Here is a 19,379-nt window from a genome sequence, read left to right as displayed (position 1 = left end):
GTGTGTGTGTGTCTCTATATATAATCTGGAAGAGTCTACTGTAGGCAAACAGGGATGTTTGAAAAGAAGACATGCAACATACAATCAGGCTTGTACTCCCCTGACTGCATACCTGTAGCTGCAATGTCAGTGTTAACAGTCCAGACATTTAGTTATCAGTAGGAGGTCAGCTCAATCACCAGACTATAAAAATATATCACAATCCTTTAATGTATTTAGAAGAATAGGATCTTAAACTGATAGCTGTTTTATAGGACTGGATAGCTCCCAAAAAAAGGATGCATCGATGAGTTTTGCGTTTAATTACGAACATACCACCTGTATCCTTTCTTCTGCTGCCTCAGACTGTGCAGAGAATTCAGTGAAACAATGACTTCCTGGATTCCTGCAGCACTGTCATGCAGTTTGTGTGATATGCTGTCAAACTGAAAAAGAAATCTGTGTTGTTTTTCTAAAGTACAACACTAAAAACTAATTTGGCACAGTGCAGATTTTTGAAAAGCCTAATCATGTTTAAGGATGCAGGACAAGCAAAGTCAGTCGTATATATGTAAACTAAATCACTAAAGCTATACATCAAAAGACATGTGTTATAATAAAATGAATAGTCAGATTGTGCTTGAAGTGTGGAAGTCTTCTGAATTCGAACAGGATGATTTACATGCGTTGCAGGTTGTCTGCAGCAGATGAACTTTACTGACTGTTCAGGCAGGGGGTGACAGTTGTGCCTAAATAAAAGTATACTGCCAAAGGTACTGCACACACTTTTTAAATACTAACATACATATAAAGGATCAATATTAAGTATGCATGTATTGCCTAAATACAGCATACTGGTAAAATAGATCAATACTTTATAGACCTTGTCTACATGTTTTACTTTTAAAGATTTAAATTACACCCACTGTGTTTGTATATATCTATCCTTTTCTTCAAGCAAAATATGAAAGTCTTTAATAAATCTCACCCTGTTCAATTGCAAGTAATAGGTCATATAAATTAAAAGCCAGTATATTTATGCCAAATTATTTAATCTCCGATGTAGTTTATATGCTGAAGATGGTGGATATCTTAAACGTGTAAAATGTTTCACATAGAAAATGGCTCTGGTACTCTGTTGTTTTACTTTTGCAAATGCTTAATGATTGCGTATATTCAAAATGAAGCAGTTACAGTATTTAAAGCTTGTATTGTGATACTGTAAATGTATTAAAAACTGCTCTACTGTAGATTGTAAATAATAGTCTAGAAGTAAATAAGTAATACAGTATTTCTCAGGAAAAGATCCTAGTGTGACAGCAGTGTCACTGTAAATGCATTGCTCCCCCAGTCTGGGGAGCATTGCTTTGTCAGGGTTCCTTGGAGAAAATGTTTCTGTATGAGCTGTGGCTCCTCTGAAACATGCTGCCCCCAGGGGTTACTTGTATATGACAGTTTCATGATTATCAAATTGTATGGAATCCTTCAAAATGTAATGTAAAAAAAAAACGTGAGTGTTAAAGCTTTGTGAGCCAATGGTCTTTGAACCTTGAGCCAGCCTTTTGGATACTTCGGTTACTCTGTTAGAACCCTGGGATCAGCTGAACTGTTTCTCTGTTTAATATTCATGCCATGGTTTAATTTAAGCCATGGTTTACTCAGTAATAGCCGATTCTTAAGACCAGTTATTTCTTAGCCAAACAAACAACACGGTCAAGTACAGTAAAGCCCTTAAAAAGCTCACAAAACACAATGCTTTTCTCGAACTCCCTTCAGAACAATGCAGACACAGCTCAAATTCGGCGCACAAGCTCCCTCTAGTGCGTCCAACTAGTGTCGCTACAATTCCTTACAAAATCTTTTGTATTCAATTGAAACGTATTTTATTTCAACAAAGGCGGTTCATTTCAGTCTATGAATTCCTCACACGGGGCACCAATAACGTAGTGTGCAAGGTATATTTGTATTTTGACTAGTTTAAATTGTAATAATTGAATACCTTGTTTTGAATTCAAATCATGTAGAACCCGACCCTTATTGAAATAGTCAGACTAGACCACGTTTTCTAGTGAATACAGAGTAACAGTTTTATTAGAAATAAAACTAAATAAAGGAAAAATTAAAAAGGTGCAACAACTAAACTAAGATAATACAGAAAGGAAGAATTAACTAAACTAAACAGAAAATAAGGTTCAAACAACAACACCCCCCACTCCCGCGGGTTGATTCGGTTAGCGATTCAACACAATCTATGGGAGATTCCCTTAAGGTTACAACTGCATTCCTGAACAGCTATTTAAGACGAAGGTTAGTCTTAACAGGGGTATCGTTAGTAACACAAATAGTTAACAACATTCACTTCTGTAATATTTTATCATCGTAAATCAATCCCCATATATATATTATCTATATATATATATATATATATATATATATATATATATATATATATATATATATATATATATATATATATATATATGTAGTTTTGATTCAGAAGTCAGTTCTCACTCTTGCGAGGTAAAGACGCTCTTTGCGTTCAGACAACCTTTCAAGAATGATCTATTATCAAGACAGCTAAATTTGGATTCTAGCTTCTAAACGCAGAATGATAATTGCCTTATGAAACTCGCATCAATTTGTATAAATCACATACAAACAAATACTATAGTGTTCATTAACTCAAAGCATGAATTGAAAGCAATGATGGAATGGCATTCCACTTTAAAAAAAAAAAAAAAAAAAAAATTTACTTTAAGGTCTGCTTATTCTCGAGTTCATAAGAGGATTACAAAACCACTCGTTGAATACTTAATGGATTTGCGCTGCTTCCTCCAGCTGTTCCGTGTCTTCAACAATACAGGTGCTTGAAGATTGCTCGCCGTCAAGGTCAGCTAGATTCTGGGGTCTGCCTTCCTCGCGTTTCGTCTCCACTTCAGGGTACGAAATAAATGTCTTTGCAAAGAACTAAGAGTCATTAACTGTTTAGATATTCCACTGAAACAGCAATTCCTCCTCCAATATGTGCACTCTTCATCCGGTTATGTCTGGGATACTCCACCGCAAACTCCGGCACTGGCAGCTCAGTAAATTGAATATACTTCAATCATGTCGACTTCAAATGTTTATCCAACTCTTTCTCCGGTGATCAATCGGGGGTAAGTTAGATGAGTACTTTTGGATTTTAGACGTCTCACGCAGCGGACTCCCACACCAAGGCAAACACTAGAATAGTTATCTCATATTAGAGTGTCCGAAAACGGTATCTCTGTCCCAGCTGGTCGCAGGCTGGATCTCCAGGTTATACCAGTTCAAAGACTTTGTGTCAGGAGCGTCGTTTCAATGTCGCGCTCATACTTTTGTAGGCCTCTTTCTACCCCAGTGATTGGATAGTTGGGTTAATTTGTGCAGTGCCTGAGCCCATGTGAAGTGTTTTTAACTGGTTGTTCTCATACCGAAGAGGCACCTTGTTCTCCATTGGTCCGCTATTCCGCCCCCTGTCGGCTGGATTTATGACATATACTGGTTCTTGTCTTAAGTGTGAAGACATCTAGAATTGTCTGGCTTGTGGCGCCGAATGGGTCATTCAGCGATCGTGAAGATAAGCCATGTGTCCAGTATTTAGTTTACGACTCTTTTTAAAAGCATTCTTTGTCAGTGTTGGTGACCAGAAACCAAGAAGACACAGGGAATGGTTTAAGACACCCCCCTGTATATTCCAATTCTGTTACTTTCATGCACAGAATGATACAATGACCCCCCCTTAATGCTACAAAAATGATATGCCAGTCTCATTATTACATTGTAATCTGTTGCGTCAACTTCATCAACAGATGTACAGGACATATTTTGCAGTGGCTATGGAATAACTCCTAATATGCCTTTTTATTTATTTTAGAATCACATAATTTTCACTTTAAAACAATAGTTTGTGAAATGGCAGATTCTATTTTATTCTCTGTATTGCATTTTCTATGGAATAATTTATAATTACTCTATAATTGTATTTTGACCAAATATTGAATTTGTCAGAAGTATATGTCATAATCTTCTTCTTCATCTGTACCACTTGATTAGGGTCTATTCAGTTGATCTAATTACTGCTACTGATACAATATTGGGTAAAGTTACGAAAACCAAAGCCTTCAACATTGCACAGGAGTTTCTAAAGTGCACTTCTGCCTGTAACATTTTGTAAAGCCCTGTAAGTATTTAGGCCAGCCACCGTTTAGATAAAAAATGGACAAGAATATAAAAAAACGTAAATGCCAGCATCACTGGTGAACTCATGTGGTGATGCTGTGTGACAGGCAGGGCGAGCCAGCTGTTAGATGTGTCATCAGCAAAGACAGAGAGGGTCGAATCGGTATGCCTCCTCATTGTAGAGGCCTGGGATTGTCAGCCAAAGCTATGGCAATTAAAAGTGAAACAGCAGGACAGGAATTTAATCAGCAATTTTGACTACCATTTGTTCTCTTTATTGGAATAACTGGGTACACTTTAGCATGGGAATCTGCAAGGTTTCTAACCTGTTATATACCTCTTATTAGCACGACCAATAGTATTCCCATTTTATTCTGCAGAAGGTCTTTTGGTTTTCTGCTTGTATTTTATACTGCACATTGGAATATATAGATGAAAAGTTGCTACTTTTTTCTTGTACCTAACCACTTCATGAAACCTTTATTCTCTGCAGAAAAATATATGCAAAAAAATGTAACAAATTCACAAGGCAGGAGGTGCCTCGCATATTTTTCTAAATGGTTTTCTGCAATAATGAATGTCATACCAGTGCTTCTCAAATCAATTTGAGGCAGAAACTTTTGTTCTATTATGTATTTGGGAATCAGAGAATATTGCACAAAGAATGGGTTGCCTTTGATTTACGTAATTTGATTTAATTTAATGATGAACTCTGTTCGTCTGTTCTACAATTATGTTACTGTATTTATTTGGACAAAATTTAAAATGATTTTGGGATGGATTTTAAAAGGTTATGGTCAGAAATTAACAAGGAGTGTACACTCCCTGCTGGATAATTTAATAATTTTAACAATTTACAAAGGAAATTCACTTTTATTTGGTCACAGGGGCTGTCTTGTTTTTGTTCACAAAATCACATCTTTCCACAATAGTTTATGAGGAGTCTATATAAATCCGCAAGAAAAAAACTCCAGATGCTGATTTATGTTTTCTGCTGATGCACAGCAGTTGTATATTGACAACACATTAGTTACATTAAGAGCTTGATTGGTATTAAAAACAAGGCTAGACAAACATGTTTTTCACGCGCTGAACAAGTGCCAGTGAGATGAAAGCACGCTTGCAGCAGGTGCTGGACAGGAGTTACACATGGAGTTGAGAGCAGCTGGAAACAAGGTATTAGTTGAGTATGATTGAGCCATTCTGCTAAGTGGCACAGGTCACTTTGCATGTCAGATGAAGCGGATTACTCTGCTAGTGCCACACTCTTCTCCATTGGACCTGTGAGATTAAGCAGCTAGCTTGTCTGGTCTTTCTTCTAGTTATTTTTGCAGAATATAAGATGCATGCAGTTTGAAATCATGGCCGTGTTGATTGAAGTTTAGTGAGACTGGAGTGGGTCTGGCCTTCCAGTACTGGCAATCATATTTATGTTCTGCAAATGTGATGGCTACTGATTGAGCGATTCACCAAAAGTAAACACAGTTGGTGGTTTCTCAGTCGAACTTACCTTAAAGTTGAGTTTGAAATGACCTCAGCCACATGCTGCCTGTGGGATGTTAGGGAGTGTAGATTTGAGTTATGAGGAAATCATCCTAATCCATCTTCCAAAAAAGACAAGTCAATTTTCAACTCCAATTCTCAGCAATGATACTGGCAGTTAGCTCCTGCCCCTTCCCAAATAAATGATGATAATAAAAAAAATAAAAAATCCTGAAGTTTAAAATAAAACGAATTATTAAACTTATTTTACTTGTTTTACCAATGGTATTTTCAGCACTTCTTCAACTGTTAAAACAGCTAGTTCTGCAGTTTCTGCCTGTTATGTCACCAAGCATTATAACAAATAATATACACCAAAACTACATATGAGGCTGGGATTGTATCTGGGGTTGCTGGTGACATTGATAAATCAAGCAATGTATATGTCACTGGAAAACCTTGATAGAGATACAGTCTTATTATGTACAGTTGGGTGTGCATTATTATTATCATTATCATCATCACCATGTGTTGGAGTCGTTTTGATTCTGTTCTGACAATTGAAGAGCACTTTAGCAACACAAGTCACACATGCATTGAGAATAAGTGTAATCTGCCATGGTGGAGCACGTGGCTGGAAGTGCTCCAGATGGCTCTGTTTATTACTGTATTTCTCTGAAGAAGAGTGTCTGGAGGGGGTGGGGTCCAAATCACCAGCTGCTGCTTTTCCTCATCTAAGCATTGTTAACAGAGTGAACGGGAACAATACAAGAAACAGGGCTTTACTACACTGTGGCTGAGTATCTTTGTAGTGCTGAATAGCAATAATAATATATAATGTTTTTATTTTTATATAGCACCTTTCATAATCAGTCACTGGTAGAGGTGGGATTTGAACCAGTGGTCTTCTGGTTACAAGCACTGGACTTTAACCACTGCACCACACTGTCTCCTACATAGAACACAAGTTCAGCTTTTTTAGGGATATTGTAGCACTCTCCAAGGAATGTCAGATCTATGCATCCTCGACTCGTAATTTGATTTAGTAAAAATCAAACTCTTTGACCCTATTGCGCCTATTGTTGGTCAGTTGATGAAGATAGAATAGATAAGACTACAAATACACTGTGCCACGATCTTTCTTATTTATGTTGTTCTCCTTGTAAGCAGGAGAAAATGTACTGTGTAAGTGTGCTGTGTATCAGCAGATCAGATATCTAAAAGTGGCCCATTCAACTGAATAAGGATCAGCAGAACAAAAGACGATAGCACCACCTAGGAAATGTAGCTCTTGTGACGTACAAACTAAAGCAGGGTGTTAGTGTATGTTAATTGTTTCTGATCCATCAAAGCTGACATTGTATATGAAGTAGAGCTTGTTAGCCTAATTGTGCCTTTGTTCAAGAAAGTTGATGCTTTTGAGATTATTAGTCATAACAATTACAGCAACTATTGTTCCTGTTGGGCTAGAATAACGTGACTGTGTATGAAGCTCTACTAACATAAAACCTCTATTATTCTATCTGTATAGATATTTTGTTATTATCATAATTCTCTCCTGTTCAGATTGGTCTTTTATATCAAATAATGTACATACGACTCACCAGCTATATATTGCATAAAAGATGGACAATTCCACCGGACATTATCTTGTGCCAGAAGTGGAGGTGGAGGAGAGAGAGGCAGCACATGTTTTAAAGTAGTAAAGGCCCTGCTCACTGAGTGGGAAGGCAGAGGTCTTCTTTCATAATCAGATTTCAGTCAACTCACGCTAATCACTAGTGATAGCTGAAACATTTAGCCTGGATCTGCTTAAGTAATCTAGGTTGATGTGAGGTAAAAACGGGACAGAACAGCTGAGAGAGAGAGAAAGAGAATGAAAGAGAAGAGGGAAACAGATTTCTAGCTTTCTGCTCTTTCTCTTCTGGGGTTTCTCCCTTTACCTCCACTGCAACATTATTGGTTGTTAGGTTACCTGTGTTTCTCTGTGGGGGTGCAGTGACAACAGGTGCATCGTGTAACAAGAGGCAGCGTCAGACAGGCAGGCAGGCAGAAACAAACAACAGCTTCAGCACCGGCACAAGCAGCTTGAGAACAGGCAGAGCAACCTGTTTGCATACACTATTCAAACACTTCTTTATTTCAGCAGATATTGTAGGTTTTTCATCGGCAGTAAAACCAGCTTCTCAACTGGCACCACAGCGGCAGGTCTTCAAGGTCTTCCCAATGCTAGTCCTTTTGGTATTTAAGTCTTAATGCGCTCATAAGCCCAGCCTCAAAGCTTTCACTAAAGCTTGAGTAGTGATTGGGCACTGCTCCCTCACAGCAGGAGGGTTAGAGCTAATGTGACGTTGCATATTCATACAGTATGTGAATACAGGATCGTCAGAAAAGAAGATTGATCTTTTTTTTTCTTTGTGTTACGGATCCTAAGGAAAATTTATACTTTTTTTTTTTTTTTTTTTTTGCAATTTTAATTGGATGCATGGCATGCCGAACACATGTTAGTGTTACTTCAGGCTTTGGATTTGAGTGTTTACCAAGAAACTAATGGCTCAGCTCCTTGGGAACTTTCCTGATACCCGCTGTGCCTGTACCTGCCAGGTTAGGAAACTTCACAGATTTGGGTGACAGCTACAAGTGGAACAACCCTGCCATTGGGCTTCCCATGCTGGTGGGGCTGTTATTGGTTATTCTGACGCCGCATGTTGCCATGCTTAAAACGCCCAAGAGTAAAAATGTCTCCTGGGTAAGTATACAGTGCTTTTATGGAATAAATGACGTTGCTGACAGTTGTTTGCTTTATAAGGACCTTTGTTTGGTGGTATTGCAAATGAAATGTTGTCACCTGTTTGATGTTTAAATGGCACAGGTTTAGGTTTTTAGGGTAGGTCCTGTAAAAGTAGGAAGGCAGTGTGTGTGTGTGTGTGTGTGTGTGTGTGTGTGTGTGGTCATTTTGTAGTTATCCTGAAATGCCAAGTGACAGGAAGCTGATGTAATAACACATTTACTGTGTTGGTCAAAGGGTGTTGCAATAAATGAAGATTCTTTGGTGGTGGATCAGGTGAAACGTCATAAGGTGATAGGTCTTCTTATAAACACATTACCAGTCTCTAGCTTCCAAACTAACCAGCTAATGCTCTGTAAAAACTGTGAAGGTTTTGTGTTTTTTTTTTTGTGAAGAAAAGCACAATGTTGAGGCAAGCCTCATAGAATGTGTTGCTTGCTGCATGATTACCTTAAGTTGTCGCTAGTTAAGTTGACCCCTAAATATATATTTTTGCGCCTATAGATTTAGTGAACAGACCCCAGTATCTGTTAAATGGCAGAGGTTAAATAAAGTTTCAATATCCAAAATAGGACCATTTCTACTGCTTTACATATTTTTACAAACAAAAACACTAAACAAATATATTTTTTACCCAGCAAAAAATGGTATATCCTAAAATAGGCTAAATGACCATGAACCTTCAGTTGTTACCCTGAGTGTATACTCTAGAGCAAAACTGAGATAGTGGTAAAGTTGCTGCATTGTTTGCCAATACTACAGTAAGTACTGTTGCATGTTTTTTTGTACTTTAAGGAAAAGGGCAGGTTAGAACAAAAATGACAAACATGCCTAAGTTGAGGAAAACATCACTATTTATTAATACCAGGGCAAGTCTTAGGAAACAGTGACAAGTAACACACTATATAAATATTACAAGACTATTGTACTTTATAAAACCCTTCTGCAGACCAATCAGGAAGTGGTTTAGTATGTAGTGTTTTACCAACTGACTGACAGTCCTACAGTTGAGCACAGAACAGTTTGGAGGTAATATCACGAGGCAAAAACACATTCTTAAAACATGTTCCCTCTTTTTCCCCCTTCAAATCTTATACATGGAGCATGGTCACATGGTTTCAATTGAATATTAGGTTCCCTGTTTATTTGTTGCATGGACTGTATATCAAATTGCTTATCTATAATGTATTTTTTTTTGTGAGATCTAGGTTACATACAATTTATACATATCACGCTGAAATAGTCAATACATTTGGATAAAACAAACACAAGTGAATTAATAACTAGATATGTTATGCATTTGATGACTTACAATTAAAACAAGGTTGGCTGTTCAATGAGAACCTGCATCAGAACCTGCATAATGCTGTTGTATGTTTTCATTACTGTAGGTAATCCTTTTGAGCTTAAGTGATCTTGTGGCCGCATTTCTGCTCTTAACAATCCTGCTCTGGGTTGGATGCATCGTTTGTATGTGATATTCAAGTAATAACATTTGTCTATATATAATGACCATAGCCATAGATCACTGTAAGCTTTCTATAGTTACAGAGCATATTATAAATATTGGTTTTATACCAGTGACTGATCTACTGTGATATCAACCAACTTTTAAAAACATTTTACACAAAAATGCAATTCGTAATATTTTTTTGGGGAAAGGAATTACAAATATGAATGTTAATGTTTTTGTTTGTTACTAGTTTTGTAACATGAATTGCTTCATATTCCTTTCACAAACAACAATAATCACTTTTATATAAGGTCATCCTTTATTCAAGCATAAGCCCCACTCAGACATGACTAAAGCTTATTCCCTCTGCAATTTCACAGCATAACCAACGCTTTTTCATAGATATCAAAACCACAAGTCCTAATACATTCCAAACTCAAGGTACTCACAAGATACTGTAGTGATTTGTGGTGATATTGTGTGGTGGTTTAATGCAAAAACTTAATGTTCGGTCACAGAGAGTGTTTGTCAAAGTATTTCTGTGGTCAGATGCCAGGAAAAGCAACGGCTTTGAACAATGTTGTACATATGGACCCCAGGAAGTGCCCTCTCTGCCTGAATGCCACATGACATAGATTTCAGAGACAACGCCTTGTGAAAGAGGAGTTCATGGGTGGGGGTTCGGCTGATACGGTGTAGTGACTCAGAGGAGTTCATGGGTGGGGGTTCGGCTGATACGGTGTAGTGACTCAGAGGAGTTCATGGGTGGGGGTTCGGCTGATACGGTGTAGTGACTCGGAGGAGTTCATGGGTGGGGGTTCGGCTGATACGGTGTAGTGACTCGGAGGAGTTCATGGGTGGGGGTTCGGCTGATACGGTGTAGTGACTCGGAGGAGTTCATGGGTGGGGGTTCGGCTGATACGGTGTAGTGACTCGGAGGAGTTCATGGGTGGGGGTTCGGCTGATACGGTGTAGTGACTCGGAGGAGTTCATGGGTGGGGGTTCGGCTGATACGGTGTAGTGACTCGGAGGAGTTCATGGGTGGGGGTTCGGCTGATACGGTGTAGTGACTCGGAGGAGTTCATGTGTGGGGGTTCAGCTGATACGGTGTAGTGACTCGGAGGAGTTCATGGGTGGGGGTTCGGCTGATACGGTGTAGTGACTCGGAGGAGTTCATGGGTGGGGGTTCGGCTGATACGGTGTAGTGACTCGGAGGAGTTCATGGGTGGGGGTTCGGCTGATACGGTGTAGTGACTCGGAGGAGTTCATGGGTGGGGGTTCGGCTGATACGGTGTAGTGACTCGGAGGAGTTCATGGGTGGGGGTTCGGCTGATACGGTGTAGTGACTCGGAGGAGTTCATGGGTGGGGGTTCGGCTGATACGGTGTAGTGACTCGGAGGAGTTCATGTGTGGGGGTTCAGCTGATACGGTGTAGTGACTCGGAGGAGTTCATGTGTGGGGGTTCAGCTGATACGGTGTAGTGACTCGGAGGAGTTCATGGGTGGGGGTTCGGGCTGATACGGTGTAGTGACTCAGAGGAGTTCATGGGTGGGGGTTCGGCTGATACGGTGTAGTGACTCAGAGGAGTTCATGGGTGGGGGTTCGGCTGATACGGTGTAGTGACTCAGAGGAGTTCATGGGTGGGGGTTCGGCTGATACGGTGTAGTGACTCAGAGGAGTTCAGTGTACAGTACTGTATGTGGTGAGTTTCAGTTCAGTCAGTATGGGGCTCTAGTCTGTGTTTGTTTTACACCTTCTCTGAGAATAAATCACATGTCAGAACTCATAATTGCTGGTTGATCAGTGGATTAATGGATCAGTGGTTAATTTCTAGCAGATGGACACTGGAGATCAGAAAGCAATCAGCCGACAAGACTCATTGCACTTGCTAGCTTCCTTTCATTACCACTAGATGTCATTAAATTAAGTTTCATTAAGTAAGTTAAACGCTGATAGTTTGGTTTTCCAAAATCTCTAATGCAATTGTATTTTTTATTTATTTATTTAACAGCACTGTTCAAACAACGTAATTAGCGCCTAATGAAAGCCAGCACTGCTCAATGGAAACAACAGGGTCAGAAACTTAAAAAACAGATGACAGTTTGGGAAGGGGATTAGAATCTAATGTAGAGAGTGCTCTGAAACATTATATCCCTGTTGATTTGTTCTATGTCCTTGCTCTTCTGTTTTTTTTTATTTTTAGGTTGTGGGGTACTCATTTATCCTTTGATTTCCAGCAATGTACCTCAACGCTAAATGTAATATTTTTATTTAAATCCATTTTTTGTCTACATTGCAAAACTCCATACAGAACATGAGATGTGCTACAGTACCTGTGTTCTCGCTCAGAAAGGATTTAAAGACTGCGTGAGAGATTAGGGCTGCTTAATTGCAATTACTAAAAAAACAAACTACGCTTGAATCTGTTTTAGCACAGATACATTTTGAGCATGTATTCAATAAAATAATTTATAGGAGGCTGTGTGGTCTAGTGGTTAAAGAAAAGGGCTTATAAGCAGGAGGTTCTTGGTTCAAATCCCAGCTCACTGACTCCCCGTGTGACCTTGAGCAAGTCACAACCTTTTTCAGGTGAGATGTTGTAAGTGACTCTGCAGCTGATGCATAGTTCACACACCCACCCTATCTCTGTAAGTTGCCTTGGATAATAGCATCTACTAAATAAATAAATAAGGTATGAAGTATTCTATTACAGATAGGTGTGCTTTAATGAAAACAAATGCAACTTTCTTTCTTTGATCCTCACAATAATAAATTGACCTTGTAATGGCATCTTGAGAGCCGTTCCATACATTAGGCTTCAGTACCCTGGCTTAATTGTTATGTAACAGCCTGAAAGAATATTAGAGCAGCATTTTTTGTAACTTTATTTTTCAGTAATATACCGTATATGGTGTTATTTAAATACATTAGGTATATGTATTGTATATGTTAAAATGACCAGATGTCCTTGTTTAGGCAAACGTCCTGATGGAAAAGGTCAGCTGTTCTGGAGTTATGTTAATCTTCTGTATTGCCTCAGTACTTCTTGTGTAACACATTGCTAAGCAAAGCTGTCCATTTAAAAAAAAAAAAAAAAAAAATCCATCTGAAATATCCACTTTCTGTAAGCTGTCATCCTTTCTCGTACATGGTACAGCTCAGACGAAATTAAATACTATAGTTCATTTGTTTTTTGTTTTTTTTTTACATTATTTTACATTGCATTCTGTGTACCGAAATGTATTAAATGCTCCTCTAATCTGCATGACTTTGAACTCTGGTACTTGTCATGTTAACAGGTTTTGTAACAATGCAAGTTGAAAGTACAGGAAATGACTATTTGCCCAGGGCCTGATAATTTAGTCATCGCTTCCCCTTTGTTCACCCTGTAGCTGCTTTTTATCCAATTAGATTCCAAGCTTTTTACACAACATTAAGCTAGGTACTTTGAACATACCTCGTCCTGCAGTTAATTTTAAGTGTTGGTTAGTCCAGGCAGATTTCTGATTCATTATTAGGAGGTGGATGTCCACTTACCTATATTTTATTTCTTGACACTCTCTACCGGACCTCACCAAGATAAGTTCTAGCAATTAAAACCGATCCCCCAAACTTTGACTAGAGTTCAAGGCTGCAAGCACTACTGTAATACAGAATGCAAATACAGTTATAAAACACAGTCACTGAAGATTAAATGAAGGAGTTCAGTTATAAAGTTGTCATACATATCCTTAAATTGTTAAAGCCTAGGCCATCAAATCTTTAGCAAATACTGTCAGTGCATTGACCCAGTTGCTGACCTTGCAGTTAATCATGGGGAGTCTGTGTTCAGACACTTTACATATGAACATTGCTGCCCATCTGACAAGTTACTAGAGGGAAGAAAAGAGAATAATCATATGTGTTATAATATGCTTAATTGTATAATAAAATAGTATTCTAAAATGATGTGCAATGCATCTGATTATTAAGCTTTACTACATGTTACTAGGGTGTATCACATTAAACATGTAAACCAAGTTGAGGATGCACTACAGTAGATACAGTGTAGTAGATGTGAATGTATAACCCTCAGCAAGATGCTAACAATTCCCATTGTATGCTCCAGGTGTCATTTTGGACAATTAATCTCTTTTTGAAAATATGATGTTTTCTGATCTGATGAGTTTGTCAGATTTGACACCCTCTTTAATTAACATAAAATTTAATGATACATGTAATTGAAAGACAGAAGGCATTCAGCTAGTCCACATAAAACAAATTTTGGTGGTGACCTTATTCAAGGGATTAATAGACTACTTTTCTCAGTTGGACAGTTGGAGGGGATCTAGGGATTAAACCACTATGGATTTGAATATATCTAGAGTCTCATTTTAATTAACAAGCAGTGAAAAAATGTAATTAACTATTGTACAATGATACTTTCTTGTAATCAATGAATCAGAGCAAGGGAAATGTACATTATTTAAACTATCTTATAAAGGTCAAGTGACATGGAATTGTTTTATCGTATGGTCAACCGTAAGGAGCATTTCCTGACAGTGGTTACAGTTTGATTGATTAACATGGTTCTCCAGGGAGTTTGCTGTTTGTTTGTGTAAGTCTACATGCGAGACAGGGAAATACAACGTGGGCTCTTCTAACACAGAGACACATTGAGAAACATTTGAACTGGGTCAGTTGGCCTCACCACATCTACATAAGAAATATACCCTTGATAATTCAGTATTACTGCATGAGTGTAGTATTCTTATTTCCCCCACATAGACTTGGCTTTCAGTGTGACTGAGCACAGGTGTTGGTCTCTACTGAGGTTGTAGTCTTTAAAAATATGGCATTTTAAACCAAAGAAAGGCAATAAAACACATGTTTTGTTCCTTTATGAACAATAGAGGTTTTAAAAAAAAAAAAAAAAAAAAAAAAAACTTGTTAACTAGATTTTAGCCAAGGTTGCTAGCCCTTGAAAGTCCTTTGGAACTGGTGGTTGCTATGATGTGGAATGGTCTCAACCCAGTTCCTAGTATCACAAAAAAACACCCTCACAATGGGAAAATATGAAGAGGGAGACTTACTGTTAGACTTCTGTTGATTGTGCCTGCTGTTGTGTCCTGCCACTTTCTATAAGCACATCATTAATTATAAAATGACCACTGTGCTACAGTGCTGCTACTATTAGACATGCCTACAAGTACAGTTTATTAACTGGTCAGTAACTGGCTGCAGGCTGTACCTTGACACCTGCTGGCCACTGTGCCAGGCTACATCCTTTCATGGCAGCAGTAGGAGGTCATACATGGTAACCTGTTGTGCTCAGAAAGCATAACAAGGAATAATAAAACTGTGTACTTGCTGCAATGGTGGATACCATTTTACAGGCTATGCTTGCTGAGACACTGGGCTCTCAAGATAAACACCTTCTTAAATATGTAAAAACTGTTTTTTTCTAAAACATAGGAGGTGCTGCACATGTAAGCTATAGAAAACTAGGTTTGCAAATATGGTAACAACTGTGCTAGTGGATAGATTTCAGCAGAGTATTATGTTGGGTGCAGTTTATGGCATCAGCTGTATTTACTTTCACTGTGTGCTGAAAATAAATTAGGGGTTTACATAATTTATTACTGTCATGGTTAACAAAAGCCAGCCTAGCTGCATTTTCTAGGTAGATCCCCACAAGCATGCCTGGAAGAATAAAGGTAATACTTTTTTTTCTTTTGTTTCCTGAAATCCATGGTAAAGAATTAATAATGCTGGCCATCTCCACAGGCTTTACTGGTTTGTCTTAGCTTTGACTTTGTGTGCTGGTCTGCGGTATGTAATGCTGCCTTGGGCTTTTGTTTTGAATCAAGTTGTGCTTTTATGATGTACACAAAACACTGTACTGTAAGAACCAGCAGACTGCTAATGAAACTAGGATAAGCTCAGGTCTCTGGAGGTAAAGCACAGATATGTACCCCTAGGGTTATTTATTTGTATTCTTGTGACAGAACAATACAAAATGTTTGTCCTTTTAGCACCTTCAGTTTATTAATTGCAAGGTCCTGATGTGCCTTAAAATTAATCAAACTAAATACGGTTACATAACATTTGCTGTTACATGAAGAAATGTTTTTCTATTTGGTTTGGTGTATTAGAGGCATTCTGACTGTGATAAAGTATATGATATGTTATTTAATCAAATGGAGTTCAGCATATGACTATGTTTTTAGTTATGATTTTAGAAAAGGGGGAACTACTATACGAAGAGCTGTCCCGTTTTCTACAAAAGAAGAATCTACTCCCAATTCATGTGTCCAGGATGAAAAGGGACAAGCTACAGTATAATTGATAGGCACCACTGTTTGCTGTAACAACCAAATGAAAAGACAGCAGTGTTAATAATTGTGGAAAACATACGTTTTTAAAGTGAAAGTTATCAGGCTATCCCTTCAGTTGTTACTTTTATTAACAGGTGCCTAGCTCACCAATGATGCTGTTGTGACTTGGTTGCTATGGCAATAAGTGGTTCTGTCTCCACTTCCAGGACTGGTTTACTTGCTGTGATGCAATAAACAATAACATCTGGGGCTTATTTTGATGTATAATACATCATAATTCATGTATAATACAGATAACACCCCTACTGACATTTTTAACAAAATAAACATCCACACAAACACTTCGAAAATGAAAAACAGACAAGGCAGATCCATTTCCCTGGTGTAACTCTGCTGCTGTGAGTAAACACAGTCTGAAGTGCAGCTGTGGAATGATTCTGTGACAGCAGTGTGAATTAGGACATCTTGCTATTGCTGTATTGAAAGCAATCTCCCAGTGGATAGGTTGAGTAATCAAATTTCTCACCTAATAATATTAATAATAATAATAATAATAATAATAATAATAATAATAATAATAATAATAATAGTTTTGTATGCTGCTTTTTTGCTTTATGTTCTGTCACATTTACATGTGTCCCTAAAACTACTTATCAAAAAATAAACTTTTAAGGATGTCCTTTATGTATCCAGGAAATACGTGTAGTAGAGGACACTCCATTAACGTTCATGGATATGAGGATGGCCGAATGAAATAAACATATTTTATGTTTTCCATAGGGATTGCTATTGTATGTACAATTACAGTACATTCATATTATCTGTTTATTATTTAATTTGATAGCTAGGGTTCAAGCCCTGGCTCAACCACTGACTCACTGTGTGACCCTGAGCAAGATATGTAACCTCCTTGTGCTCGTCTTTCGGGTGGGATGTCATTGTAGGTGACTCTGTAGCTGATGTATAGTTCATGCACCCTAGTCTCTGTAAGTTGCCTTGGATAAAGGCATCTGCAAAAATAAACTAATAATCAAAAATAACAATATTCAATTGTGCACTACAGTTTGTGAGGACCCTTGTGTGTATTGGTTTAATTGAGGTCAAAAAAATTGTCCCCCAGTTTATGCAAAAGGTCTTGCTGTAAGATTGAATATAATAATGTTTTTTTCTCTCAACGTAGTGTTTAAATAGAAAGCAGACAGCATATCCCACGTTGCTGGATTACTGTACTGTATATAGAAAACAACACATATAATTAGATTGATTAAGTGTATTAAGATTAGGTTGTGGAGATTTAAATAAAAGCTTTCTATCCTCAAGTACTTTCCTTTTTCGAAAACAAAATGAAACAGCGTTTTTATGGCTCATTCTTTAGAAGCAAGATACTATATGGGTATTGCCGCTAATGTTGTGGATGCTGCAGTACAGTATAATGAGGGCACAATGCTGTGACAGTTTTCGAAAGCTAGGAATGGACAGCATTTGTATCTTTCTGTGTAAATCCTGGATTGACGCAAGCCGTCTAAATCTCTTTACCAAGAAGCAATCATTAAGAGGCATGATGGGAATGACACTATCCCTTTGCAGGATATAGCGGTCATTATAGGATTTTCTTCAAATGAAGCTCAATCAGGGAGTTGTGCCGTATATACTATGTACTATAATATGTTGCCCTGACTAATACTTTTTAAAAAGAAGCAAATATCAACATTACATTCTGAATATCTTATTATACGTGTATTAGTGTTTCGAGACAGTATAGGCACAAATGGCAGTTCATGTCATCACAGTGCATTGCTGTAGACACTGCATAAATCAAGTAGTGCAGCTGCTATATGTGTCACCCTAATTTGAAGACCTCATTTTGTATGGATACATTTCTTACAATTCAGTGTTGTATAGTTAAATGTCACTATTTAGATTTGCAGGCATAAAGATCAATTGAATAGACCCCATTGTATTGCTGTAAAAGAAAAACAAACAAGACATTAAAATAGCAATAATGTGATTTCATTTCTGTGGGCACAGGTGAGTGCAGCGTAGTGCAGGTAAGAAACACAGACAATTACGAACAGGTGCAAGAGTGTCTATTGAAGTTAATGCAATGTCCAGAGCCTTATGGCAAACACCTGTATAAATGATGGAAGTGAATACAGTGGCGTGTATCACTTTGTTTGTAAAAATCCCATGGGTTTGACCCACAAACAAAAGTTCAGTTTAACACACCAACACTAACCACAAAACACAGTTCCTAGTGACAGTGAATAAGTGCCAGTGGTGTATTACAGTTCTCTGTGAAAATGCAGGGGTGAATGTGATATCCGGGTTTATGCTGGCTTTTGCTACAGCTCTGGCTTGTGCTACTGGTAGTATATTAACAAACAGACAACAGTTAAAAAACACAAGACAAAACTCACAGTTTCACAATATGGCAATACAGACTCCTTGTAGGTTTAAACACTAACCATTTACCAAGGAACAGATCACTTACCCTATTTATACCCTTGCTCATGACCCCTAGGTTAACAAGTGCATCTGCTCCTCCAATCCTCGGATGCCACACCGTCTACCATCCGAGTCATTGAGCTTCCTAAATGACCGACTTCCACCTACCCTAAGGAATAAATTGTCCTGCCATTTAGTTAAGGGTACTCTGTTCCTTTTACACAGCGCCCTCACAGGTCGGGAGGGAGATCTCTCACAATTTCACGTTTAAAAATACTCCTACATCACTGGTAGATTCACACCAGGATAAACTTCTTGAAATATTTGTTAACAGCTTGGAGAAATTCATCCCCATAACACGACTGGGAAAAGATGTGTCATACAGAAGCTTTTCCCATTACCAGTAATGAAGTTACTAGTCTCTACTGAGCTAATCCCATGGTTTTACTGTAGCATTCCTAGAACAGCAAATCATTATTATGTGATTTTTGGTTTTGTGCCATTATCTAAAACATGCTTGGAAAATTCTATAGAAAAAAAATTAAAAATTGAAAGAAATGGATTACTGTCGAGTCTTCCTGAGGTGCCGTGGGCTCGTCAATGAAACACAAAGACAGGAGGTACCCACCTGATGACCCCTGTGAAGTGCCCCTCCCAGCCCATTCCAGACAGTTGCCATGCTGAGGCGCTAGCGAGCCTGCAAATAGGCTGA

The 19,379-nt window shown here is 38.2% G+C and overlaps 1 protein-coding gene across 10 annotated transcripts in view; it reads left to right on the top strand.

Annotated features, from left to right (window-relative positions):
- Positions 1–19,379, top strand: part of LOC121314145 (voltage-dependent L-type calcium channel subunit beta-2-like) — a 113,095-nt gene that overhangs the window by 34,274 nt on the left and 59,442 nt on the right. The window lies entirely within an intron of this gene.

Source organism: Polyodon spathula, chromosome 4 (genome assembly GCF_017654505.1).
Source record: "Polyodon spathula isolate WHYD16114869_AA chromosome 4, ASM1765450v1, whole genome shotgun sequence".
In the NCBI taxonomy this organism is placed as follows: Eukaryota; Metazoa; Chordata; class Actinopteri; order Acipenseriformes; family Polyodontidae; genus Polyodon; species Polyodon spathula.
This window is presented reverse-complemented; position numbering and strand designations above follow the sequence as displayed.